This window comes from Marmota marmota, unplaced genomic scaffold, assembly GCF_001458135.2.
Source record: "Marmota marmota marmota unplaced genomic scaffold, marMar, whole genome shotgun sequence".
Taxonomy (NCBI): Eukaryota; Metazoa; Chordata; class Mammalia; order Rodentia; family Sciuridae; genus Marmota; species Marmota marmota.
In genome coordinates this window covers 25,541,407-25,567,960 of record NW_025999949.1, presented here as the reverse complement: position 1 = coordinate 25,567,960, position 26,554 = coordinate 25,541,407, and the positions used below count along the sequence as shown (strand labels likewise).

Sequence of the window (26,554 nt, the reverse complement as noted above, 5' to 3'; positions counted from 1 at the left end):
TTATGCTTTGGGCAATTTCTATATATGGTTCTATCTCATGATTTTAAGAAAGTTTTTTAAAAGATTGTCAAACCCCAGGATGATTTCTCCAATCAATAAATTCAATTCTGATCTGTGATAAACAGTAAAACATAAAGGATTAAGCATTTATATCAATATTGTTAGATACACATTGGTATGCTTATTATTTACCTATTGCTGAGTATCAAATTACTGCCCACATTAGTGCTTAGGACAACAAACCTCTATTTCCTCGAAGACTCTGCCAGGGATCCAGGCAGAGATCAGCGGGGTCCTCCGACCTGCCCTCCCTCACACAAGCACAATCAGTATGTGGATGGGCCCCTTCCTCCTAAAGTTCCCGCATGGAGGAGCTACTCCCAAACTCACCTGCGTGACGGCTAGTAGTTCTGACATTCACCGCTGCTGATCAGAGACATGATCCCTCCCACGTGGGTTTCCCGGGACCTCTGTTCCCAAGAGGGTCCTTTCCTTCTCCAGAGTGAATGAGCTCAGAGAAAGAGAGGTCTAAAAAAGAAGCTATGGCATTTTTATAACCTCATCTCAGAAGGTACATCCAATCACCTCTGCTTTACTCTGGGAACTGGAAGTGAGGCACTAATTCCAGCCCACAGGTGTGTAGCATGAGGTGCGGACCCCTGCGTCTCCTCGCAGGGGCTGCTACCACAGACTGGAAGGTGGTTTACCAAACTGCTAAGCAGCAGCAGCTGCCTCTGGAGAGTGCACTGGAATCCCAGGTGGGCTTTATATTCTCCTTACTTCTCTGGTCCACAGTGCAGAGGCTGAAGTGGTTGAAACCATAGGCCCTGTATTTAAATTCTGCTCTTGTCACTCTCCACCTGGATAAGATAAAGATTTTAGCTTTACTAAGCCTCAGTTTCCCCAGGGCTTACTTCCTACGGTTGTTGAAAAATCAGTGTGATCTGTATGTAAGGCAACTATGCAATGGCACTTTTTAGGAGTTTATTAAATATGGGTGTTTATCATTAATTAATATATAATTTTTGAAATACAAAAAAAGGTGGTGGAAGTTATAATGCTCCAAAATGTTTACACTAATATTTTCATTCATGGAAGGATGTGAGTCCGTATGACAAAGGAAAAATGAGAATAAATAATAAATGCAAATGCTATCATGTGTAGGTTGTTAATGAAGACATTAAAAATAAACAAAGTGGAACACAAGCAAATGTGGAAAAGGACGTATTTCAGAGGTGGGGCAGGCTGTGGACAGACTGAAGGGCAGGATGGAACAATTGAAATTCTGGTTGGTTTCTCATATACCGGGTGCCTCCTCTCTGTAGAATAAGGTAGACAATTCGCACCAAGAAACACAGTCTGCAAAACAGGGGTGTGGATAAAGAAATCCTTTCAAAATATTTAGTGACTCCAGAGATGGAGATTGGCGTTAAGCAACAGCTATGTATTGAGCACCTACTGCATGCTGAGATTAGAGTGGATACTGGAAACTACTGGCCTCCAATAGCTCATGACATTGCTCAGAAGATAGAAAATTAAACAGGAAAGTTCAATGCTAATTTATTGGATAAGTTGAAAAGAGAAGTGGGAGACAGACAAGGGCACAGGAGTGGCACGTAGAAGGCTTTGTGAAGAAGCCCACATCTAAGCTGAGACTGTGGCAGCCAGGCTGAGTCAGGAGAGGGGAATTCTAGATGAAGAATGCTCTGACAGCCCAGGGGAAGATGGTATAACTGAGAATCAGACTGAAGAGTATAGACAACGTAATCAAGGCCAGGTGTGGAGTACACAAAATTCCAACAACAGGAAGGAGGTGCCCTCTGAAAATCTGTAGAGAGCAATGACCCGGCCAATGCTCTAAGGACAACCATGTGTTTCCCCCAGAGGAAGGGTAGATAAGGGGTGAGCTCAGCACTTGGAGAGGTGACCCTGACATCACAAGTTGAGTTCACCTGGGACTATCCTCCCAGGGTGACTTCCTCAAATGTCAGTGACATCTGGGCTGGAAGTCCACTGTAGCTTGCTCTAAACTCTGCAGAACCACCCGGTGCTGGTACAAAGAATTGGTCTCATGCAAAGTGTTGTATAGAACAACAGGGAAGAGAGAGCTCTCAAAATGAGTCAAAACCCACCAAAACTTCATCAGGGTCTTCACAGAAGGCTTCTTCAATGGGAAAGTGTCAGGGAAAGCAGAGCAGAGCCTGACACAGGATGGGTGGAATTCTTAGTCACCACCACGGCAGGACAACCGTCTGCATTTGTTATTCTGGAGCAGAATGACTTGTGGCAAATCCCTTAATCCCTTTGACCCAAGTTTCACATCTGTAAAATAAGGACAATGACTTCCATTTTGCAAGACTGCTGCAGAGATAAAGTGAGGTTATCCCTACGAGAGACACAAAGCACTATCCAACTGTCAACTAATTTATGATTATTATTAGAAAGGAAGCAGAGTGCATTTGTTGATGCTTGGACTCTGTAGTCCATGCTTGGGTTCAAATCCCCAGCCTTGTTGTTTCTAGCAGTTTGATCTTAAGCAAGTCACTTCACTTCTCTGAATCACCAATGCTTCCTGTACAAAAGGAGGGGAATTACAGTAGCTACTGCATAGGGGTTTTATGAGGCACAAATGATTTACTAAAATCTAAAACAGTTCAGGCATATGGTAAAATCAATAAATACCAGCCACTGTTGTTATGAGTAACAATAATAGTACCAGTGGTAGTAGTTATCATCACAGAAGTAGTAGTATTTCTGGACTCAATGATGCTGAATTTTATGAGATGCATGTGCAAATAGAAAATAACATATTAATGCAATTGAGATTTATTTAGCACCTCAACATATTTTCATGAATTTTGTGTTTTTTCCAGCCCAATTGCAAGACTGCAGTGTTATTCTCATATTAAAGATGAGAAAACAGAGACTCAGAAGAATCACATAAATTTCTACGGTCACACAACTGTAAAAGGGGGGGAATTGAATCCAGATTTTCTGAAGCTAAATTCAGTGGTCCCTCTGATAAACTGAGATATCTCTTGGTATTGGGTACAGCATGCTTTAAAAAGAATCATTTCAAGGCATCTCCCCAGGAATTTCCTTTAGGATAAGGTAAAATCCAACTGTAGCCTCATGAGCCTTTTGTTCTTTTAAAAAGCTTTTGTCTCCCCAGTCCTGTCTTTTAGCTTTCTCCTCCAAGAAGAAATTTTCAATTAACCATTAGCTTATGTTGCAAACATTTGTTCTTAAATGCATTCATTCATTCTTGTAGGTGATTAAGGATGATGGGTATATAAATATACAAGTACATAAATGACAAGTCAAACCATGTACATATGGTAATTTAATTTTGAGATGAGTACCATGTTTATGTACTTCTATCAGGGCCGCCTACTTTTGATGAATGTGCAATTTCTTACCCACCATTTTATCACTGCCAATATTTAAGTAAATATCCTAACAGCAGGGCTAGAAGACGCCATCGCTGCCAACCAAATAATTTGCAACAGGGAAAGACAAGAAATAGAATCCTTTCTAAGTAAATTGATGCTCCTCACTTCATTAATGCTGCGTGTTTTGCAGGTGCCCAGTGATTTGAGACGTGCCACTGGGTGAAATAACTTTGATCCTTAATGGAAGCACAAGATGAAAGATAAAGGTCAATCATGGACTGAATATTGTCAGGAATATTGCAGAATATATCATAGATTACAGTCATCCCTTTGTGCTGTGGAAAAATTGGCTCCAGGATACATCCTTTACCCCACTAGTACCACTGATTCCAAAGTCCAAGAATTTTTCTTATAAAAGGTGCAGTATTTGCATATAATCTAGACAGATCCTCCCATATACTTTAAGTCATCTCTAGATTAGTTATATATGAACATAATATAATTATTGTACCATACTATGTAAATAATGTCAAGAAAAAATATGTACGTGTTCAGTACAGATGCAATCTTAAGTATTTTCAATCCATGGTTGATTAAATCCACAGATGCAGAATCCATGTATAGGTAGGACCCAGTGTATAGAAATTTAGAGTTATGTAAATGAATGGAAGGGACACCAAAGCCACCTAAGTGAGATAATCCATGAATCAAAGAATAGGAAAGATTGTCTGGTAAGGAGCAGGGACAAAAAAAAAAAAAATGTATGATGGCTTTGATCCAGAGCCTACAGGAAGTGTGGTATTGCTGAAAGAGCCACAGCCAGCAAAGGCCAGGATTTGGAGGGTCTTGAATGCCACACTTAAGGACAAGGACTTTATCCTGAGTTCATGGAAAGGTGGTAGGCAAGGAGTGGCATTGGCCAGATTTATTTTGGGTGAATCACACCCATGAAAACATGGAAGCTGGTGTGACTTCCACAGTGGCTGGAACTCCCAACATCCTTTGAGTGTGGTCTGAAGCTTTCCCAGCAGCACCCTTCTCCCTCCATAGCAAGGGGGCATGGAGAGGGATTGGAGGAAGGTAGAGACATTCCGGCTTGTCCAAACATAAAATCACCCCTGACCATTAGCAAAGTCAAAATGTTCTTAGATTTCATGGCGCTCAGTAGTGAGGACAGGTCCCTTCAGATGTGATGTGAAACCGGAATTGAGACTCTTGAAGGCTGTATGCTATCGTAGGAGCGTTTTGCACCCTTAGGGTGTAGGCTAGAGCTGAGCTGTTATACAACTGTGGGTTTTGCAAACCTAAACTCACGAGTTCCTTTCCCAAAGCTGCTCCTCCACACACTGCAGCCAGCTTCGCCCCTCTGTGAAATCTGGGGTCTCAGGGTTTAAAGTAAAACCGAAAGTTCCAAAATAACCACAAGAGACCTCTGTTGTCCTGTCCTCACCAAATATCTCCTATTAATGCATACCCTCTTCTTTTATTGCATGTAGCCTATGCATAAAATTGGGTTGACTCAAATTCCAGGTGCCCTAGTGAAAAAACACTGGAGTCCAGGCACTTGGTTTGGATTCTTGAGCTATAGCTGCTGATCATGTGATTTGTAAATGATGTTGCCCGCTGAGCCTCCAATTTCCCATCCATAAAGCCGAATGTTAACTAGAGGATGCCTGGATGTTTTGAACTCTCTAACATTCTGTGGCTGCAAGAGCAACCAGTTCTGGATGTTGAAAAACGGATGAAAGGAAGCAAGCTGCAATCCTAGCCTCACAATATAGCCTGGTATTGATAATAAGCAGGTACCCCAACAATGTTGTAGACCAACACCTAGGGACATAAAAATTCTTCAGCTCTATTATCAAATGAGAAAAGATTTTCCAAGAAGTACATTATGTTCTTGGTTTTGTAAAATAAATACGTACATAGCAAAAATACCCAAGAACACTCTCATGGTCATCTCTGGCCCTGAAGTTTTCTTTTAGGGGTTTATTTTTATTTTCTGATTTGTTTTTACAAAGAAGAAACATGGTTTTCACAGTAATAAAATAAATCTCATTTATATAAAAATAATAAGGGTTGTTATCCTCTGGAGCATCATGAACCCATTGATCATTCTTATGGGAAAATCACTGAAGACTTTTCAGATGGTGTGACATTTATGCTGAATACGATAGATAATTAGGAGTAATTTTTCCTCAGCAAATCCTCCATCCACCCATTTTCTGATTCTTTTCTTCTGAATACATCTTATGGTTTCTGATGAATAAACACTGACTTGCCCCACTAAAGCATATACTACTCGAAGGCAAAAAGCAGTTCTCTTGTATCCTCTCTAAAAACAACAGACAGGATATACAGAGTAAATAAATCTGCACTCATGACAGGGGCTTTACTGAAGGTAGTAGTGTTGATTGACACCTAAGTCTGCAGACAGCTATGTAAAACTCCGTCTCTGGGTTCTCAGTGGTGAATGCGCCAGTCTCCCAAAGCCAGGGTCACGAGTTCACTTCCTACATCTCCACCAGCTTCATTGTTTTCTCTACAGCTTGGGCCAAAATTCCAACTAAGTTCAGCAATCACTGCCCTTGGAAAACGGAGATAGAAGAACAAACTGGAAAAGCAGAAGTTATCCAAGATGTGAATGGGTGGAGCTTCGCATAAGCAAGGAGACATTGGGGTAGGGTAGAGGGATGGAAGGAACAGGGGGAGAAGAAAGAACAGAGAATTCCTACTTCTTGGGCCTATATGAAAATCAGGTGAAATACATCTTGGGATAAACCAGCGACAGGATACTTGTCGGCTGTACCGCAGCTCCTTGCATGGATCTGCACCCCAACAACTCCCAAATTGCTTCTGTCTTTCCTGGCCCCATCTCCCAAACTCCAGACTACTATATTCAGCTTACTACCTGATATGTCCACGTGGATACCTAATCAACTTCTCTCAGTTGACAGGCCCTAAACTATCAGAATCCAGCCACTCTCAACCGCCCCTCCACTGCCATGCTGGTCTGAGTCACCGTCATCTTTTACTTACATCATTGCAAAAACCTCTGGAATTTCCCTCTTACTTCCTTCCCCTAGAATTTATTCTAAACCCGGCAGCCAATGTGGAACTCTTAAAACATATATTATCTCATGACACTCTCCTGCCCAATATATATACTGGCTTCCCACTTCACTCTGAGTAAAAGTCAAAGCCTTTTTTGCAGACAGTGGCCTAAGGGACTCCAAGGGACCCTGTCTCCATTGCCTCATCTCATTCACTCAGCTCTTGCTCCAGGAACCTCCTTACCATTCCTACAAAACTTATCTACTGTTATGCAGAGTTGTTTGCATATATTTTATCTAACTATTGAGTAATATGAATAGCTAATGTGTGAAATCTCATTTGTGCATAGTAGCACTTTGCAGTTTACAAATTACTTCTGCATATGTTTATTTTAATACTCATAATAGTGTTGTAAACTAAGTATTACTTCTCCCATCTTGCAGATCATAAATCTGTGCCAGAAATGTTTAGAAAATGTGCCCAGGAGAACTCTAGATAGGGCGGGTGGGAGGGGAAAGGAGGGAGTATGGGTTTAGAAATGATGGTGGAATGTGATGGACATTATTATCCAAAGTACATGTATAAAGACATGAATTGATGTGAATATACTTTGTATACAACCAGAGATATAAACAATTATACTCTATGTGGGAAAAAAAAAGAAAGAAAATGTGTTCAGGGCTGGGTGTAGTGGCACATGCCTGTAATCCCTGTGACTTGGGAGGCTGAGACAGGAGGATCACAAATTCAAAGCCAGCCAGAGCGATGGTGAGGTGCTAAACAACTCAGTGAGACCCTGTCTCTAAAATACAAAATAGAACTGGAGATGTGGCTCTGTAGTCAAGTGCCCCTGAGTTCAATCCCTGGGAAAGAAAGGAGGAAAGAAGAAAGGAAGAGAGGGAGGGAGGGAAGGAGGGAGGGAGGGAGGAAAGAAAGAAAGAAAGAAAGAAAGAAAGAAAGAAAGAAAGAAAGAAAGAAAGAAAGAAAGAAAGAAAGAAAGAAAGAAAGAAAGAAAGAAAGAAAGAAAGAAAGAAAGAAAGAAAGAAAGAAAGAAAGAAAGAAAGAAAGAAAGAAAGAAAGAAAGAAAGAAAGAAAGAAAGAAAGAAAGAAAGAAAGTTAGTTCAGGGTCACATGGTTAATAATCAGTGTTCTAGAATTCGAATATAGTTCTGTGTGACCCTAACAGGAGGAAGGAGAAGTTAACTATTGACTGATTCATCCTGAATTCACGCTGTGGTTGGGAATTTAAATGTTTCCCACAGGCCCTTGTGTAAGGACTTGTTCCCCAGAGTGGAGCTGTTGGGAGGCTGTGGAAATAAGAAGAGGTGGCCTAGTGGGGAGTCTTCAGGTCACTGGGGGCATGCCCTTGAACTTAACCTAGCTGCTTCCCCTTTCTCTCTTGTGCCTCCTGCCGGGATGAGCTGCCACAGACCCAAAGCAGTGGGACCCACAAGTCATCGTGGACTGAAACCTCTAAAACTATAAGCAAAATAAACTTTTCTTATAAATTGATATCTCTGGTGTTTCTAACTAATATAGTTGAGTTTCATTATTTGACAATCTCATTAATTTCCTTCAATCTATCATCTTTAATCCTTCTACTACATTCTTTCCATTCCTTCTTGGTTTTTCTTTTTTTTGGGGGGGGGCATAGGGGGGGTACAGATTTTGTTTTTTGGGTTGGTTGGTTTTTGTACTGGAGATTGAACCAAGGGCCTGGTGCATGCTAGGCAGCACTCTATCACTGAGCCAAATCCTCAGCCGGTGCCCTTCCACCATGTTGTCCTACACCATTTTGCAAGGAGTTATGAATACAGCAAAGGCTTATAAACAGCATCATGGTCATCATTATCATCATCATACGAATTCCCTTTGGTACCTTCACCCTGATTGTCATGGGCCATGTCCTTTTTAGTTCTTGATTCACAAACTAAAGAAAGAGACAAGTAGCCAGCAAGGTGGGAAAGTTAACTCCATGAAGTTCAGTGGAAAGCATTTGTCTGTGTTTCTTTTCCTTCTGCTTAGCCTCACTGTCATAAGAGGACGCTTGGTTTACTGAGTTCCTACCCAATTCTCTTCCGTTTAGCTATGCCATTGCTCAGTTTTCCAACTGTGTGCTCCCAAGTGTCCTCCATATTAGCTTTGGCAGGTACAGTCCAACTTATCACTGTCCCCTAGATAGTCTACTTATATTTTTTGAATGTAATTGTTTTTCTTCTTTCTCAAAAAGTGTTCAGCGTTTCATCAATTATTTAGCCAAAAATATTTGTTTAGCATTTAATAGATTTCTGATTTAGGAATTGGGACTAGACAATGACATAGGATACTTGGTCTTTGCATAATGCGGGGTAAAGCTAAGAACTTCATTTTAATCTAATCATTGTAACCTATTCCTAGAATGTAAATAATTGAAGGTGGAAGGTACCTAACAGATCATTTGGTCTCCATTTTACAGATGTTAAGAGTGAGTCACAGCAGCAATTTGTACATAGTTTTTGGCAATTTCTTCATAATTTTTTTGGCAATTTTCAGTTTTTTATCCCAAGTACTTTTAACTCAACACATTTGAAGTTTCAAGATCTTATTTTTCATTTTGGAGGACTTAATCCAGGGCCTCACATATGCTAGACAAGCACTCCACCACTGAGCTACACCCAAGCCTAAGTTTTTTAAGTTTTGAAGACTAGGCACTCACTTTAAAATATACCATTTTTAAGCAATTTCAACATTTCTTGGATTTGTTAATTAAAGATGCCAATTAGTGCTTCTAAGTAACATGAGGTAAAGCTGCTACATTAAATTGATTTCATTCCATCAAAATTAGAATAAGTTGACATTTTGCTGAGCCCAAGCATTACTAGGAAGGCTAAACACATTTTTCTTTCATGATAATTTGCACAACATTTTTTGTGGACCCCTGGGGATTCGGGGAACAACATTGATGAAAACTTGCTAAGATGGGGGAATGATAATGTCAAGAATGGAGCCCTAGTCCTGCAGTCTGCTGTAGCTCCTCGTGGCTCACCCATCCCGCAGACATTCACAGAACCCCAGCTGTGCTCTGGCCACTCATACATACACATGGCCCCACTTAAGAGTTCTAGACTGTATGACGGTGCAAAAGCAGTGTGAATTAAGTAGAAACTATCCTTAGAATTTTGAATTTTGTTTTTTACCTGAGCTAGCAACCTACGGCATGATCCTCTCACAGTGCTGAGCAGCAGCGGTGGGCTGCAGCTCCCACGTGACCCAGGAGAGACAACTGACACTCTACAGTATATGGCCTTCAATGAGTAGCAGGAGATATTGAGCGCTCTATTATAAAATGGACTTGGCTATGGGATGTTGCCTCAGGGTGCTGAGCATTTCCGGTAGGCCCAGCTCAGCTAGGAGGCCCAGGAAGTTAAGTGTCTCAGATGCATTTTCCATTTACAGTATTTTCAGCTTAAGACAAGTTTATCAGAATGTAACCCATCGTAAGTTAAGAAGCATTGGTACTGTGGTTCCAAGAGCTGCAGAAGCTCTCAGGGTGGACAGGAGCTGAAGTGTGGACTTACGAGCTGCAAGTCATCCAAGGCACTTAAACCAGAAGGGAAAAATAGTGAGGAAAGGGACAGGGGTGGTGGGGAAGGTCTGGTTCTAAAAGAATTCACACGGCATCCTCCTACAGACTTTGAACTTTATTTCACAATCAAATAAAGTTCTTAATTAAAGCCATGATCACTTTATGTTTTCAAAAGCAGCACGACAGAGCTTCGATTAGTCTGGGGGGAGATACCAGAAGCCAGGAGATGGAATCAGAGACTACCACAGTAACCTGAGCAAGTACACATGTGGGCCAAAACAGCAGAGGGAAAATAGAACAGATGTGAGAAATATTTAGGATGTTAATTAGACTTGAGAGCAGGGAGGAGGAGTTATAAAATGTTCTAGGCATCCTATGAGATTATCATGTGCCATGTTCCAATGGCCCTCTGAAGTGGGACTCTACTTAGAGACCACAGGTAGAGAGATCTGACACAAGTGGACCAGATTTTGTTTCCTGAAAATCTTAAATAAAGACACAGAGACTGAGTTTTCCATACACTGAAAAATCATGAATATTAAGTTTGAAGCAGGGAGACTCAAGAATCAAAGCCAATGTGGGGTAATCGACAAGCAGTAAAAGATGATCTTCAGGATGGAATGGAGATAATTCATGCAGAGAAGAAAAGATGAAGAACTCTGTCCCTCCAGGGCAGGAAGAAGAGAAGGAGAAATAAGGAAAAGAGGAGAGGTTGAGGGGGCAGAGAGACAGAGAGAGAGAGAGAGAGAGAGAGAGATCCAGGCAAGGGATCATACTCCCTGAATTGTAAGAAAACTAACTGGGAATCATTATTCCAGAGAAGTCTCAAGACTCATCCAACTTGAAGAAGGTGTTATATTCTACTTTATAGTGGCTCCCGGAGACAGAAGATAAGAGCCAGATAAAGAAGACATTAGTGAGCACTGTGTCCCTGCTGTCATGAAACCAAACACCACACAATGAAATTGTGACACTCAGGGTTTTAGAAATGTGACAAGCTGAAGCTCGCCTGATTTTAAGAAAGGAGACCTTCTGCAGGAACAGTTGGCTAAGCACAGACATCATATTTACACATTTCTTTAGCAGCAGTAAATTGCAGTGCCCTATTTTGGGGTTTGGAGGTTTTCTGAAGAATGTTTGTGGTGCTAGAGTAACACAAGCTCTCATTGAAGAAAAATGTGAATGCATATGTGCTGGCCATTTTGACAGAGGGGCACCAACATGTGAAGATTGGGAGGTCATTTCCTACCCCGGGGAAGCTTCACTCCCAGGAACACGTGGCACCATGCTAAGTATCACAGGGAAAGGTAGAACTGAAGAAACTCTAGGAACCAGGGTGTGGCTGCTGACATGAGCAAAAGGGGTATGGCGTATCCCTCCAAGGAGGAAAATACTTCTGAGGATTAAAGGACAAGAAGTTCACTGGGCTGCTAAAGGCAGAAGAGGAGGCCACCACGGATTACCATCCACTTCCCCCAGTGGTATTGCATAGACTTAGGTGTTGATTTGGAAACAAAACCTTAAGTCTCCTGAAGATAGGACCTAAATTTTTAAAATTAATCAGCTGATGTTTTCTTTGGGTCTCACCCAAACTTAGTGTATCTGAGTACATATATATTAATATATCTTAGTATACATATTACTCCATGGTACTCAACCATCAGAGCATTGGAGCCTAACACACTTGTCCAAGTCCCAGCTCTGTCGCTCCCCAGCTGTGTGGCCTTGAACAAGCCACTGAATATCTCTATACCCCAAGGTGCTAAAACAGAAGCTACAGTCGTACTGACTTCATTGGACAGCTCTGAGAACCATGGTGTGGTTTCTAGAACCAGTATTACTATTCCTGATAATACCAAAAATATTGGAAGCATGTTATTTAAAGGAAAACGTGTGCTTTACACATCATTATCCAGTAAAATCACCTCAAAATTGGAAATATGATGATAGATGTGACTCATTCATTTACACCTTTTCTTAAAAATCTTACAGTAAGAAAAAAAATTTTACCTATAGATCCGTACAAACAAAACATTGGCTTGGCCCCACACGTCTCCAAAGCACCCTTCTAGTTTTTTGTTCTCCCAGCCCTACATTTTTAAAGTAGCTAAAATTCTAGCATACATTTCATTGTATACTCTGTTTCTTGCTATCTAACATTATTTAGAGAATTTTCTTTTTGTCTTTCTTTAAATATGGTCCGAAATTATTTTGAACTGAGGTATTACAGTTCATTTCACTTGCCCCATCTTTAAATATTTGAATCATTTATAATTTTTCTCTGTATATCACCTTCATTTATTCAGTATCTATTAAGTACAAGACACAATTCTGCTGTGTGGGATCATGAAGCTGATTCAAACAGAATTTCTGCTCGCAGGCTGTAAGTCTGGTAGAGTAATGCTAGATCAGCATATAAATAATACATACAATAAGAGAAGTTGTACAGGTATCTTATGATGTTCATTTAACCTCTAGAACAAATGATGCAATTTGGCTATAATTCAGGGCAAATGAAGCAAGAGAGAGAACGTTGGGATAGCTGGTAAAGACCGATGACAGAAGAGCCTCAACTCTAGCAGTCAGGGCTGCTTCCTGTGAATGGTGGGTCACCACCAGCTGAGACAGCATTAAATAATGCTTAAAAGAGAATGGATTCAACAACAAGGGGTTTGTTAACTAAGTCGTGTGAATACCCCAAAGCCATTGGTGAGTTAGGGTGCATTCAGGATGCTATGGCTGGAGACCCCTGTAGTCATGGAAATGAGTAAAAGAATAAAAACTAATGAATCAAAAACAAGGCCAATTAGCTCCACATGAAAGGTCCTAAAGCAACATCCCAGTATGCTCCAAAGTTTGCATCAGAAACAAAAATTTGAAAATAGTTGTCAAGATAACACACACTTTCATTGTGATCATCGCTGAATGGAGGGATTATCCATGATTTTAACTTTCCCCTCTGTGACCTACTTTCCTCTTTCCTTGTTTAAACTTGGCCCTGAGTGCATCTCTTCGTGTTTGGCACGCAGAGGGTCTCCTCTCACCGCTCCTAGAGGCAAGGCTTGAGGGGCACCTTGTTGGTACATCTGTGTGTGTGTCTGTTAGTTCATGTGGAGATGGTGTGAAGGTCAAGGGGTATACCTAGAGGCACTTGGTATTTAAAATTGTATCTTAAAACAATAGCAACAACACCACCACCCTGGGTCTGGTGCCTGGCCACCCGTGCGAGAACGTGAAGGCATGAATACCACCACCTCCTAGGATGTGACCCTCAGCATGCTGCATTAGCTTTCTGAACCCACTTCACTCTCAAAGTAAGGATGTGTGTGTACAGCCCTCCCTGGGCGACAGGGGCTGTTGTGTGGGTTGGGGGTATTGATTCCTATAACTTACAACAGGCCTAACACAAAGAGGGTGGTTAATAAATGTTAGAAATCATGAATTTTTATTCTTAGAAATATAACAAAAAATGTCTGCATTTTGCTTTGCCCTAGAGCTCCGTGGTTGTCTGGTGTTTTCCACTTTGACATATTTTATATCTTCCCACAAAATTTTTACTCACAATTTTTTCCTATGGCCACTTTGAAAAACATATCTTAAGAATAATTCCCAGGTCACAGGAAATAAACCATTGTTTTGTTTTTTTGTTTTTTTTTCTCTCTCTCTCTCGATATGAAAACTTATTTTGTAAAACACATTTTTAACTACCCAGTCACTAGTCACAGTATATTTTGGCATAAAAGTTAGTTAGAATGTAGTTTCTGTCGTGTCAAAATCAATTCCGAAAGAACACTGGGATTCCCTAAAGGATTTCAAGCTTCACTTTTCAAGGGGATATTTCAGTTCAAACATGCATTTGTTCCCAACATTTCCCTCTGGGGCCTCGCTGAGATACCAGATGAAAGAGGGAAAGGGGATCTTTTTCTTTTTTAGAGAGGAACAGGCACCCGCCAGAAGCAATTACACATAACCGAAGAAAGCGTCCTTTAGAATTTGGGGGTTTTGTAGAACATAATCCTATCACATAAAATATTCTGTTAAACAAAGCCTCACTTGCAAGATGAGGTTCCTTTAGAATTCAGACGCACTCTGTTTGCTGGAAAAAGAAATAAGTCCCTTTCAGGATCCTTTGTGCTCCCCACACTTACCTGTGACTGATAGAAGAATACCCGTGGCTCTCAGGAAGCCACTGAAGACTGGAAATCAGGATGCCTGGTTTTAGACTGGCTTTGCTACTAATTACCTGGGTAACCTTGTACCAGGTACAAGGTAACTTCTCTGATATTCAGTTTTCTGTCTGTGGAAATGAAGCACAGAATCAGCTGATGTGGTCCCAACATTCTGTTTTGCTTTTCCTGCTTTTGTTCTGAGCTGGCTCAGAGGTGGAAAAGCAGTCGACAGTCATTAAAAGACTGCAAGAGAATTCCCTGTAGCACTTGGAGGGAGACGGTGAAAATCCATGTATTAATATTTTCTTCCATAACACGCTCCTCATGTTTAGAAGGATGCCTGTCGGTTGTCAGGCATGTTACATGGTGGGATACGTGGTGAGCAGCATAGAGATGGTCTGTCCTTAGAAAACTGGAGGGGGATCAGAAAATGAAGCCAATGATGATTAAGTTCAACAGGTGCAGTGACCTCAGGAAGAGGTAGCTTTGAGATGTTGTGAGTTCAAAACTGGACTAAAGGAGAAAAGAAGCAAATTGCACTGATGTAGCAGCCCCTTCAGATGACCTCTGGCCCTTCCCAACACTCTGAGCCCAAGCTGGGCCAGGCACCCCTTTGGGATCCAGGGCATCCAGTACCCACTTCCGCCTACTCTCTTAATGTATGGCATTGAGAACTTCATGTGTCCATCACATCAGACAATGGTACTCAAGAAGAAGGGCCACTTATGTTTCATCTTCAACCCACTACTCCTATTTTAACATGACATGACTCTTTTTTTTTTCTCTCTTCTTTTGGTACTAGGGATTGAACTCAGGGGCACTCAACCACGGAGCCACATCCCCAACCCTTTTTTTGTTTTTTATTTAGAGACAGGGTCTCACTGAGTTTCTTAGTGCTTCGCTTTTTGCTGAGGCTGGCTTCGCGAACTTGCAATCCTCCTGCCTTTATAATCACCAGCAGGTGATTCCTAACTCCATTATAAGGGCCTGTTGCTAATAAAGTCAGTACAGGCCCTAGTGGACAACAGTGCTATAAGTCAAGGCTAGGACACTGGTCACCTTGCTGATGGCCTAGGGCACACCACCAGCACCCTGGCCAAGTTCTGGGCACCACTGGCCACAACCCTTTTTCAAACTTGAGTCAGGAGAGATTTTAGAAGCTGCAGCTGGCTTGGCATTTGGGTATCTACTGGTTACTCACCTGCTAATACCTGTGATTCCTCCACCATCTCTCCCTGACCCACCCGTCCATCTTTGATTTTTGGCAGTTTCTCCTTGTTCCTGCCACCCTGTCTGTTCTATCTGAGCACCCAGTCTTCTTCCACAGTTTGACTTTGCACAGACTGAACCCTGGCACCAGAACTCTCCCACCCTAACTTCCTAAACCATCTCTGTGTGCTCAACTTTTCTCAAGAGATAAATGCTAGGCCCTGTGTGGGCCCTACACTGGATTTACCCAGGGCCTGGTGATATTGTTTCCTCTCACCCCTTCTTTCCCAGGGAGACTGAGGAAAGATTTGTTCTTTGATTCCTCCTAAACTACCAACTCTGGGACTTAGAACTTAATCGGACTTTCCTTTTGTCTTATATATTTCTCGTGTATTAAGGGAGGCGATTTTTTTTTCTTTTTTTGGCAGGGGGTACCGGGGATTGAACTCATGGGCACTCAACCTCTGAGCCACATCCCCTGCCCTATGTATTTTATTTAGAGACAGGGTCTCACTGAGTTGCTTAGTGCCTTACTTTTGCTGAGGCTGGCTTTGAACTCGCTATCCTCCTGCCTCAGCCTCCCAAATCGCTGGGATTATAGGCATGCACCATTGCACCCGGCAAAGGAACTGATTTCAAATGATGCTTTTAAAAGAACGGTAGCTTGCCCTGGGTCTTCTGTGTGTAGAATGGCAACCTTGTGTTCCCTGTACGTCTCCCCACTGGTAATTCTGAGTCTTCTTCACAAACCCTCCTTAAATTGTGGTTTTCCTCAGGGTTCTTTCTTTGGCTCCTTTCTCTTGTTCTCTTTTAAGTGTTGACTTCTAGAGCCTGATCTATCATTTACCCGTATTTTGGTAACTTCTAGATCTCTCTCTCTTTCTAGCCCTGAGCCTTATATAGCTGCCCCATAAACACTTTGCCCAAAATCCAATTTATGAACTTCCCCTAAAACTCTGCCTCATCCCCTGTTCCCTGTCCTTGTGAATAGCATCTCTTCAGTGGCCCAATCCCAAACCTTGGTCATCGTATCAAATCCTTCCCTCCTACTATCCCATATCTGAGCTGTTGGTCACTAACTCTTGGTGATTCTGTCTTTAATCTCTTCCCAGTTCCTCTCTTTGTCCCCCGTCCTGTGACTTTTTGAGATGCTGGGGTCCAACCCAGAGCCTCGTGCATCACAAGCAAGCTCTCCACCATCGAGCTCCCCCCAGCCCTGTCCTGTCTCTTGAATGTCCTGCCGCATGCCTCCTACCTCATCTCCAGAGGGCCAGCCTCTCCCTCCCTTCTCCAGCCTACACTGCTGTTAGGGCAATCTCCTTGAGAAGCAAACTGATCACATTATCCCTCTGCTCAAAACTCTTCAATGACCTCCCATTACACTAAGAACAGTCTGGACTCACTAAGAAAAAAAAGATCCATAGTGTCACTAGCCAATGTCCCCAGGTGCCTTTTTGGTTGCTTTAGTTTAATGAAGCTTCCCCTCTTCTGAGCTTTCTATGGAACCCTGTATTTGTACATTTCTTTCTTATTTCTTCCTGCCTGTGCTTTACAAGTCTGTGGGCTGGTCTTATCTTCCCTGTTAGCTGCAAGTTCACCGAGAAAAACTCATTGCTGTATTCCCAGCACTAGTAAAGCAGGATGCTTAGTACATTTGAGATGGTTGCATTGACAGGTACTTCCACGGTCACATTTTTCATTCTTCAAAATAATGAATGAATCCGGTGTTTGGCAGGGAGAGATCATTGAAAGGCCCAGTTGCTATAGAGTTTTCTTGAATTGTATCCTTTGTTATCTCTGATTTGTACTCAAAGTTGTCAGGTTCATGGGTGGAAAGTTTCAATCCCAAGGGAACAGCACCAGGCACTGGAAGCCCTTGACTTCCTGAAACTTAGTGATTTGAATGCAGGGTCCACGGCAGAACAGGGAGGAAGCAACTAAAAAGGCAGGAAAAGCCTCAGATGGTAGAGAAACTTCCGTGCCAATGCAGGGAGACACCTAAGGATGTTCAGCAGAATCAAAGTTGTGTTCCAAGAAGACCCTGGGGCTTTATGCACCTGCCTGGGAGGGGGTGGGGAGACATTGTGATTGACAGCACAGCTTCTCCTGATTCACCTGGGGTACAGGAAGGACCTGACACTTTGTATGGCACCCAAACACCTTTTTTGATACACTATTAATAATAATAATTAAAAAATCTGTGAGATACAGGTGACCCAACTGTACTTAGAAGCTCTTGAAAAACCAAAGCAAGGCCCAATGTAAGAGGGGTGCACCTTCAATGTAAGTGCTGGCTGTTCCCAGGCACTCCTGCCACACATTTCACTCCCACAGTTATTTTTATTTGAAGCATTCATTCTTCCCCAGAAAGCCAGAGAAGGGTACAAAGCCTGCCAACTCCATCGAGTGGAGTACGTCACAGTCCTTAAATACCCGGGCATCTTCCTCCCTCCCCTCCTTTCCTCCCTCCCACTGTGCCCCCCCCCCTCTCTCTCAGTTCAAACCTTCATGTTCATATAGCTTTAGGTAAATTTTGGATCCTTTCTGTCCTGGCCCAGGGCAGGGCCCAAGTAAACTGCTAGTGCTCATTGAAGAAGATAATTCCCCTCATCTTGGTTCCCCTTTCCTTCTGTTTTGGATACTCTGCTTTTCCATAGAACCCACTTTGTTCTAAAAACAATCTGTAATGAGAGCTGGTCCCTGGGGAGGAATCGGAGGAGGGGAGGCCTCGGAGCAGGTGCTCAGCAGCCGGCAGCTCTTCCCTGTGAAGCGCAGAGTGCTTGACCGAGATGCCCAGGACTGAAATTCTATTCTGGAGTCTTTGAGGACAGAGGAAGATCAAGTGCAAAGGCCCCGAACCGTCATGCAGGCTGATTCGTGATGCTAAGTGTGCCAGCGTGGCTGAGCAGGGTGGCTGGGGTGAGGTGAGGTGAAGCTCTTGAACTGGAAAACCGGCACCCACATCCAGGCTGCTCGGTCAGAAGAAGCAGTCCATCCAACCTGAACCCCAGCACTTCACAGATTGCAAACACTCTGGAAAATAACTGGTTAATACAGTTCTACGAACTGGCATCCTGACGTGTCTTCTGACGCACCATTTTTTAGATTCTAGAAAGGTAAGATGGTGCTTTCACTGGAATTTTGAAAGTCCCCCAGCAGGGACTAGAGGGCACCTCGAGTCAAACACCTATCAAATATCCAACACCTTGCTATTTCTGCCATGGTGCCTGTGAACATCCACACTCAGTGGAATAAATAAAGAACAGATAACTTCCCCTTGGTCAGTGTGTGGCAGTTGCCTATGATTGTGGGGTCAGGGTTTACCCAAATGAGTTGCAAATTTTTGCTTTTCAGAGCTTAGTGGAGTTCAGGATTGCAGACAGGGATTCTAAACTGCCATCAGTCCCATTGCTGTTCTTTTCTTTCTCCTGGGAATGCTTCCTGCACAGGTGCTTGAGTCCCTAATGCCTCATTAACCTCCTGCGTTCTTCAAAGCCCAGGTCAGGCGTCACCTCTGCATAAAGCTCTTGGATGCCTTGCACTGCATCCCCAGAGAGAGTTGATCACCCTGCCTCTCCACCCCTCTGTAGGCTGTACATAAGTGACACGTAAGTCTATGTCTATGCACCTCTTGCACTCACTCTGAGCCCAAAGGGTGGCCAACATCTCACTCCTCTCAGTATTCTCAGCACCCAGCACCGTGCTCGATCTAAAACGTCACTGAAGAACTGATTGCCAAGGTGAATGGCATTGACCTTCCACCCAGATCTCCTTTCCCACTTTCTTTGAAAGCTTCCCGATTCTTCTCTCCTGTTTTATCTGGATAAGACAACTGCCATGATTTACTTAGAAACTCAGTTAGTTTCACCCAATAAATGCTTCTTTTCCAATTTCCAGCCCAAAATGAGCCAGAAGCCACTTGGGGACCCTGGTTGCCATTCAGTGTCTCTGCCGACTCCACTGGATGCTTTGTATGCAGCTGGCAGGCAAGGGATGAGCAAGAGCGTGAGAGTCTCCTGGCAGGGATGGGGCGGGTCTGGAACTGCCATCACCTCTGCCCACTTGCTACTGGCTACTTCTCACCTGAAACATGATTGGGAAATTCCATCAATTTCCCTGTCTTTTATCTCAGCGGGGAGAGACAGAGGGCTAGTGAGCACCTGGCACCTGGGTCCCATTCCTCAGCAACACAGCCTAATCTTTCAGAGGAAGAGCAATTGATGTTCAGTTTCAGGGACCCAGCCACTCTTCAAACATCTTGGGATCAGCTGTATTTAGTGACTCCAAAATGCTCAATCCCAGCACAGGCCCTCGGTGAACATGCAAGTTTTGCCCTGTGCTAAAGACAAATCCCAAGAGTGTGTCTGTTCTATAAACCCTATGAAACCTTCTCGTCCTCCAAAATTACTCCCTCAGCATTTCTCCCTTCATTATATATCTTTTTGGATGTTCTTCTTTTGCCCAAATCTTTTGGGTAACTAGATTCATGGTAGTCAGACTTCAAGGCAGAGAGCAAACTGACCTGGGTGACTTTTTCCACCCAAAGGAGAGAACATCATAACCCACTGAGAAGGTAAAACAAAGAAGGCCACACAGCTTATTCACATACTGATTTTGTTACAGTGTCAAACGAGGAACTCTATGGACCTGGGTGGGGCTTTCAACATATTGGCTTGGCTGAAACAGAGGAGGAAGTGAGAGTCCTAGGAAGGGAGGGGACGTTGATTTGGGGTGTAAAATCTATACTATCACAAATGTTCTGTTTTGCTTTTTTTTTTTTTCAAATAGAAAATCTCTTCCAGCTTAGTGGGTGGCCCTGAAAATATACTGCTCACATCTCCTGCTAGGTCAGGAGTGGACTGTGTCCCAGCTGGCTGCCAGAGCCCTGCAGTGCTCCCAGCCAAGGGACCAAGCGAGGTTTCTGCCCCAGGACCTGCAGGCACAGTCCCTCCTTGAAGGGCAGTCTCGGCTCAAGGACTCCCACCGGCTTAGCCAGATACCAGATGCAGAGATGCAAAACACTCTGAGCCTCTGTCTGCACAACCTCCTTCCTTCTTCCTCCTCTCACAGGTGTGAGATGGCATTGGGTCTGAGGCTCCCTGACTCTTCCTGTTCCCTCCCTCTTATTCTTCATAAGCGCTTCCTCCAGTAAGTCCCATGCACATCTAATCAGGTGCTTCTCAGAGGAACCAAACTTTCACATTAGTCTATTCAGACTTCCTGGTGATTAAGGTAGAGCTGTTTTTAACACCCCCTCTTATATCTCATTTTATTTGGGGAGGTAGAAGGAACTGATGGTAGAACAGTCATCTTCATCGTTCTTAAGCAAGGAAGTTTCAGCCTTTGAAAAATCTCACCTACCACACCAGGCTAACAATAATTGCTACAGAAAAATTATCACATCTTGTAGTCTGCAAAACCAGCTGAAGGATGCGGGTGTTTGTTCACCCCAGAGATCAGGGAGTGGGATCCCAGAATAGCGAGAGGACTTGCGGAAGAGCTGGGTGTTTGCAAACAGGAGTGGTAAGGCCAACACGGTCCAGCTCCTGGGCCTCCCAACTCTGCAGACTGCCACATTACACAACTCCATGCTTCACAACATGCTTACACAACACCCAACTGCATGATGGAATCAATGCCCGAAACCCAAAGTGACCATTTTGCATGATATCATTGGTCAATTTAACCCCCCAAACAAACAAACTGATTTGTGTAAAGAGATGTCAATTCTACCAGTGTTTCCAAACCACCCTTAGTTGACTTTGAAAAATCATTTAACAACTTGAGGTACCATTGGGTGCTTAGCATAGTCCTGGTGACCAGCACCCTGCCAAGAATATAACACAGAAGGTTCCTGCAGCCCATGGCTAACTGTATCTGATAGCCTGCTTTTCAAAGGTGATGACTGCAGCTGTTTCTGTAAAACATGTTCATTGTAATAATTAACTGAAGAACACCAAATGTTGACAAAAACCACTGTGGTTATCATTCGCTGAGCCCTCGGTCATGCCAGAAACCATCAGAACCACCCACCCGCCATTATTGTTCCGCACTGCAGACAGAAAGGAGGCTTGGCAACATTACCAATGTGCCCAGGTGCCATACTAATGAGTAATAGAGGTAGATGCCATTAGATCAGGTCCCCTCTGTCCTTCTGTCTCCTTTATATTCTTGATATGAACACAAATTCTCCATTTCAGATACATAATGAAATTATGAATTCAGTTATTGAAAGAAATATTTTCCACTATTTCATTGAAACTTCACCAGCAAAGTGATACCTAGAAAAGGCATTCAGATCTCTTGAGCTATGAGCTGGGTAGAAGAAGTTTGTAATCATCTCATGAAACATTTGATAACAAGTGCTTCCGAGGTACTAGGAGCATTTCAAACGGTTTCTTTTGCTGAGTTTCTGAGGATCCCTGTTACTGTGTTGACCCTCTAATAGGGGGGGAAGGAAAGGCCACAGGAAACTGCCCAGAGACAGCATCAAAGGGAACGAGCTCTTCTTGACTTCCAGTCTTGCTGGAAAGGGCTAAGTCATGTCCACGTGTGCTGCCCACGCCTCAAACATGTTGACCAGCCCCCATCAAGGCCCAATGGGACAGTGCTATAGACCATATGTATCCCTTACCCTGTTACCAAACTTAGGAAGAGTCATCTTCAGACAGGAAGAATATCCCCATGACCACCCACACCCAGCTCAGAAAAGAGGAAACCAAAAGAATACATGGGGGAAATCCAAGAGGAAGAGCAGCCTGCTATTCATTCATTCCTTCACTTATTCATCCCCAGTGCTATGGTTGGAATGTCCCCCTCAAGACTCATGTTGACATTTAATCCCCCTTTTAAGAGATTAAGAGGAGGACAAGGTGGGACCTTGAAGAGGTCGTGAAGTGGTGAGGACTCTGAATGAATTAGCCCATTAATAGATCCCTGATTAGTGAGCTAATGTATTATCTTGAGAGCGTGTCTGTTTTAAAAGCTCCTGGAGCTAGGCATGGTGCCGTCCCAGCACTAAGGAGGCTGAGGTGGAAGGATTGCTTGATCCCAGGAGTTGGAGATCAGCCGGGGCAAAAGGGCCAGACCTCATATCAAAACCAAACGAACAAATAAACAAACAAAAAGACAGTTTGGCTCTGTCTCAGGGATGCATCCCATTCACCATATGATTCCCGGTCCTACTTCGGGAATCTTCAGTCTGCATCAGCAAGAAGGCCCTCACCAAATACAGCCCTTCGACTTTGACCTCCCAGTCTACAGAACCGCGGAATGAATAAACCTTTATTCTTTATAAATAATCTAATCTGTGATATCCAGATATAGCAACAGAAAATTGAGTAAGACACCCAATAAATATAGATGGTGTACTTTAGCCCATCCAATTACATGATGATCTGGTGAACAAAACAGGGGTGAACCTTGAGAATACAGCAAGGATGCTTGGAACTGAGGCAGCCATTTTGACCCCTGAGGAGAAACATTGCTGAAAGGTCCTTGAAGGTCCTTGTGAGGTCCTTAAAGGCATGCATCAGAGTCCAGCATGCATGTGATCAGCTCTGACAGGCTCAACCCTGTTAGGATTTCAGAAGTGTCAGGTTTCACTAATAACTATAGTGAAGAAAGGTGAAAACATATAGCACCCGTTTATTTAAAGTGTATTTTGTGCCAGGCATTGGGCAAGGTTCTTTTCACATTATCCCTTTTCATCTGCACGAGAGGTTAGGCAGACAACTCATATTTGCTCAATCCAGATGCATTCTTTAGATCCCCAGTGTCCTTACTCCTTCTTCTATAGTGACACTCTCATTTTCCCAGGAGGAGCCATAGCTACCCCATTCCATGGGGTTCTGCAGGGACTGTCTCCCTGGGTGCCTCAGGCCTCTCCCACAGCGATACCTGTACATGTATGATTTCTTCTACTCCTAAGACCCCACCAAATTAATTAAAAAAAAAAACTGGGCCATCTTTTTACTACCTTTGCAGGAAATGACTTATTCCAGATAGATAGATTACTAAGGTTCCATGTAGAAAAAAAGCTACGCTCCAGGCTCTCAAGTTCTGAGTTTTCTCACCACAGACCAGCTCTGGAGGTGGAGAGAAGGTGTTCAGTTACTAGGAAACAAGGAATTTAAGGGGAAATATGTGGGCGGGCTCTCACCACTCATACTTGTAAGCTAAGTATTGTCAACAAACACAAACCCTGAGAACAGACTTCCCTGCAAGCACCTTGTCACTGCCAGGAAAATATTGCTCATCCTCAACAGTGGGAAGAAATGAATTCTCTTAAAAAAAATATATATATATATATATATTATATATATATATTAGTTGTAGATGGACACGATACCTTTATTTTATTTTTATGTGGTGCTGAGGATCGAACATGGTGCCTCCCACATGCAAGGCCAGCATTCTACCACTAAGCTACAACCCCAGACCCTGAAATGAATTCTTGATAGCCAGGAAGCTCAAGAACATTTGCCATCTGCTAATGAGGATCAGCACCTTTTAGACCCACACTGCTCACATCATAGAGGACAGAGGTCAGTGGACTTCCTCCCAAGCTAAATCCATCCGTTTATATAAATAAAGTTTTTTTTGTTACACAGCTGCAACCACTTGTTTATATTTTATCGATGGCTCTTTCACACTTCAATGCCAGGGCTGAATTTTAGTGACAGATGATCTGGCCTACCAAGTATAACATATCTCTTGTTTGGTCTTTACAGGTGAAGAATGCTGGCCACTGGTCTCGTATAATATCAACAGTTATTGAACATCAGCGTTTACCTCAATTTGTGTCTCAGGACATCTGAAGTAGGTTCTCAATTCCATTTTTCTAAAAAGGAAGCAAAGTGAAACTTAGAGACCTTTAATAACATGACAAAGCAGGACAAACCAAGTGAGGATTACGACTTAGTCTTGTACACATGCTTATGAACAAGATTCGAGGGCCTACTGTGTGCTGGGCGTGAGCTAAAAACATGGGACACTGTAAATAGTGCTGGGCAATCTTTGTCCTCCTGGAATTCCAGCAAATAGAGAGAGGCTACTGTTAGACCGATAATCACACACATGAAAACACACTGTGATCAGTAACTTCATAGATTGCCAGTTGGAGTAAAAGTATGAGAGAAGAGCTTTGGGCACTAGGAGGAGAGAAAAAGCAGAGCCAGCTCTGGGTGGCCCTCAGGCTGGGCTCTCAAGACGATGGGGCCTGCCGTCAAGCTGACTGGCTTAGCCTTTATTGAGAGGCACAGTCCAAGGGTCTAGATGGATAGGCCAGCTCCAGCAGGGGGGCACAGGGATCTCTGCCAGCTGTCCCCATGGCTTCTCATTCATGGGAAAGCCCAAGGCAGCCCGAGGTGTTATGAGGACAGGCGAAGGACAGGAGGTTGGTCCCTCCATTAAGCAAGTCCCCATAGCAGAGACGAAGCAAGGCTGAGAAACACACAACGTGAGTTAGTCAGAGGCCAAGGTCAGGAACCCTCTCCGAGGAAGTGACATTGCTGCTGAAATTTCAAAAATGAAGTGAATGGATGGGAGGAAGTGTCACTTAGGATCCAGAGAGGGAAAGGAAAAGGGCCTGAGGTAGGGGTGACATATTTGAGGAACTGAAAATGACAAAGGGGTCAGGGATCACACACCATGGATCCATATCCCTGATCCGTCATTTACCAGCTGTGTGGCCTGGGGAAGTGTTTGAACTTCTCTGAGCTTCTATCTCCTCACTTATTAAATAGAGGGTCTAACCGTTCCTATCTCACAGATGTCAAAATTGTCATTATGTCTTACACAACATCATTTGTAGGTCTGAACATAGTGTCTGGATCATAAGAAGCAGACAATGTCAGCTATTGTTTTTGTGTCATCGTCCTCATCACCATCACGAATACTACTGTTATTACAACCTCTGGTATATTGAATTAAAACAGCAGAAGAGGGGCCCTGGGATGAGAATGATTGCCAACCCCTTAGGAGAGTTTGCACTGAACTTCAGTCCTCCTGAGAGGACCACGCACTCCCACTCTTGCCACATCTCCCTGAAATGCCTCTTGGTTTTCACAACCTGTTGTCAGGCTTGGCCAAGTGAAAGGCTTTGGCCAGTGGACTGTGAGCTGCGACCCACAGAAGTTGAAGGTGACTGCAGCACTGAGGTCAGGCTCTTGCACTCCTGCCTGCTCCCATGAGAATAGCACATTGCAGAGGCTGCCTTTTCAAATGCACTTGTAGAATTGACTCACTTTCCATGCACTGCCCAGTGCAGAACTACAGCTAACCCAAGGGCATCATGTGACAAGAATGGAAAATAAGTGTTAGTCACTATAATCCACCAAGATCTGAGGATTCTTTGTTATGCAGCAAAACTGACAGGTACACTCCTTAATGGTTTTTTTTACACACCAAATTATGAAAATATAAAACACAATGCGTCTGGTATGAGCTCTTAAAGGAGTTGGTTTTTTCCCCCAGGACAGATATCTGGGAAGCACGGATCAGGGAGATACATGAGTGTAGATTGGGATAGTAGAGTGGGGGAGGATGATATCAGAGAAAAATCTCTATTTAATGATGAGAAACACTAGACCCAACATGAGTGTGTTTGCTCAAACTTCCCTCTGCCCTCTGGTGGAAGGGGAAGCCCCATCCGGGCTCTGTCATCCTTCCATCTGCATGCACCACCTGGGGTGTTTCTGTTCCCTTCCGAGGCTTTTCTAGATGGGCATTTTCATTTTCTGCTGGTAGCAGAATGTGGGGGTGGGGAGTGTTGGCAAGATCGCCACCTCCAGCGTGGTTTTCCCCAGGCCTCACCAAGGCTCTCCCCCAACAGCGCCCCCTAAAACTGTTCCCCATTTCCTGCCCCCAAAATCCTTTTGAAAAGCTTCACGCTCCTTTCTAAGAACAATGTTAAGACAATGTGAACATTCACAAGGTTGTTTTTTTTTTAAAGAGAGAGAGAGAGAGAAATTTTTTATTTATTTTTTAGTTTTTCGGAGAACACAACATCTTTGTTTGTATGTGGTGCTGAGGATCGAACCCGGGCCGCACGCATGCCAGGCGAGCGCGCTATCGCTTGAGCCACATCCCCAGCCCCACATTCACACAGTTTTAACTTCCAAAAATATTTTAGAGACCTGAGCTCAGGCCACCCTTGCCAGTGC

At 43.4% G+C, this 26,554-nt stretch overlaps 1 protein-coding gene across 4 annotated transcripts in view; it reads right to left on the bottom strand.

The window, feature by feature from the left end:
* Positions 1 to 26,554, bottom strand: part of LOC107142918 (COPII coat assembly protein SEC16-like) — a 392,435-nt gene that overhangs the window by 49,439 nt on the left and 316,442 nt on the right. Inside the window, exon 6 of one of the 4 annotated variants that reach the window (XR_007347231.1) lies at positions 23,722 to 24,231. The exons of 2 other annotated variants lie outside the window; for them this stretch is intronic. The gene's annotated coding sequence lies outside the window, so the exon portion shown is untranslated. Of the gene's footprint in view, positions 1 to 23,721; positions 24,232 to 26,554 lie in introns of those variants that run through there. One more of the 4 variants, XR_007347238.1, reaches the window with a different exon arrangement.